Source organism: Miscanthus floridulus, unplaced genomic scaffold (assembly GCF_019320115.1).
Source record: "Miscanthus floridulus cultivar M001 unplaced genomic scaffold, ASM1932011v1 fs_170_1_2, whole genome shotgun sequence".
Classification (NCBI taxonomy): domain Eukaryota; kingdom Viridiplantae; phylum Streptophyta; class Magnoliopsida; order Poales; family Poaceae; genus Miscanthus; species Miscanthus floridulus.
The window spans coordinates 33172-35730 of NW_027096329.1; positions in this window are offsets into that span (position 1 = coordinate 33172).

The following is a 2559-nucleotide window of genomic DNA, read 5'->3' on the forward strand; positions in this document are numbered from 1 at the left end:
CTTTATGAATGCTTTGCAATGCATATGATGACATGTCAAGTTTTAGTGCTAGGTCAAAACACCAGAGGTGTTACATCGGCCTTCGTGCCGGAAATGTGGTTGTCGGCCTTCATACCGATGTTTTTCTTGCAGGTTTTAGAAACCTCCCCGTGCAGGGGAGGTGCTGCCAAAATTTTCAACTTTTCTTTAAACTGCTTACATTTTTATCTTGTCACTCACGTGTAATCTCTTCTCTTTTGTGCAGCATCAATCGGGCGGCGTTGAACCATCTCGGAGGGTCGCCGGCATCGCTAGTTGGGGCGTCGCAACCCTCACATTTGCCGTGAGCCGAATCCGGAGTCGATTTTATATAGGCATGCCTTTATGTATTGAACTTGTGAACTTTGAACTTGTGGTTTGTAATATATTGTGGATTTCGGACATAATTGGTCGTTTGTGATATATATATGTGGTTTCTGATATATTGTGTTGAATTGTGGTTTCTAATATATATATATATATATATATATATATATATATGCACGGTTGTTTACATGGAAAAGCAAAAAACAAAAAAAAATTGCTGTGGCTTTGCCGAGTGCAATGACCAGTGCACTCGGCAAAGCTGGGAAAATAGCAGCAACAATTTCCTAGATTTGCCGAGTGCAATGGCCATTCCACTCGGCAAAGAAAATTTAAAAAAAAAATAAAAAAATGCTTTGCCGAGTGCCTTGGCAGTGGCACTCGGCAAAGAAAATTAAAAAAAAAATAAAAACAGGCTTTGCCGAGTGCCTCGGCGCTATGGTACTCGGCAAAGAATTTTGAAAAAAAAAGAAAATTCTTTGCCGAGTGTTGCACTCGGCAAAGAAATTAAAAAAAATTTTAAGACGGCGTGAACCTTCGGCCAACGGCCGTCAATCCTTTGCCGAGTGCCAGCTTGACACTCGGCAAAGCCTTTGCCGAGTGCGCGAGATTTGGCACTCGGCAAAGCAGGCTTTACCGTGAAAAGGTTCGACGGAGCCTCTTTGTCGAGTGTTGCACTCGGCAAAGGATTTGCCAAGTGCATGGGGCACTTGGCAAAGCGTGTGGCTGCTGTAGTGATTCGACGCCACTAGCCCACTAGATCGAGTGAAGTAGCCGTGCAGCTTCTGCGCATGCCGCGTATTGGCTGTAAAAATGAACAAAAATAAATCGTCGCAAAAGCATGCATGCATGATGCATGTCTTTAGACTAGTCTTGCCGACGCTGATCGAGGGTTTTGGTAAACAGGTACATGTGGTCAGCGCATGTGATGTTGCAAAGAAAAACTAGACACACGTACATATCATTTGGCTTGGCACGTTGGGTTTCTCTGGGTTACGCCAAGACTAGCTTAATTCCGGTCAAAATTCAGAGTGCCACCAGATAATAGAAAAGGCACACCAAAAGAGCACTCCTTGCATTGTAATGATCAACAGAAGCCAAATCATGCTAAAGTTGCCAAAATTTCAACGGGACAAGGTTTTAGGACATCAAACTAGCGCACTCAGTATTTAAGGCACAACGAGCTTATTTTGTCTCCCAAAAGAATAAACAGGAATCCACAATTGTACCTTTTATTATTCAACTAGCAAATATACCCGTGCGTTGCAACGGGAGAAAAAAAACTATTAAACATTTATGCATAACGATAATGTGAATGGTACGTATCTACTTATGTTTTGTGCTTTTATAATTTATTTATGATGGCCATCGCATTCATAATATAAGGTAATGCTAACAATAAATAACAATGTCCTATAAACTTGTATCGAATTAAAATACACCTTGGTATATTTTTCCTCCCATTGCAAAGCGCAAAATTATTTATATATAAATATATTATAACTTTATTTTTTCATACAACCCATGCGTTTCTATGACTCAATATCGACTTTTGTAGCTTTTTTGACGCATCATATCAACCTCCGTAACATATTTGCCGATGTGTCAAGGATTGGTATGTCTGCTAAAGATTGTGACGGGAGACCTCTCTTTTTTTCACACGGCAGCCCTCATTAGGAATTACATAAATACATTTGTTTAGATTTCATTAGACAACAATCTTCCCAAGATTCTGGTTCACAAAATAATTAGTTGTTCCATTGACTAATCCATATTTTAATAAAAATAAGTTTTGTTTCTAATCAAAACTACATCATATGGTGTAAATCTTTCTCCTCAAAACTTATTAATGCGCAAACAAACATAATAATTGCTGAAAAGTAGGGGTTATGCACCGAGGCTCTTGGGCAGGAAACGCACAATGGAAAGTTAGTGAAGGCTTCGAGAAAACTGATGACGCGGACATCCTTGTACTCCTCAGCCACCTCCGCGTATTCGGGATCTGCCTCTCGCATGTTCTCGGTCATCACCGAACCTATATGCAAGGATGATTTAACACACCTAGACAAAGCACAACCTAACAAGGTTTATAACATCTATGGATAGACCACATTTTTATGAAGCTAACAAAACATGTTTGGTATTTTTCTGATTTTCTTTGATTTTTGGTGAATTTTGCAAGATCTTGGTGTTTATAAAAAAAAAAGAAAAACGAAA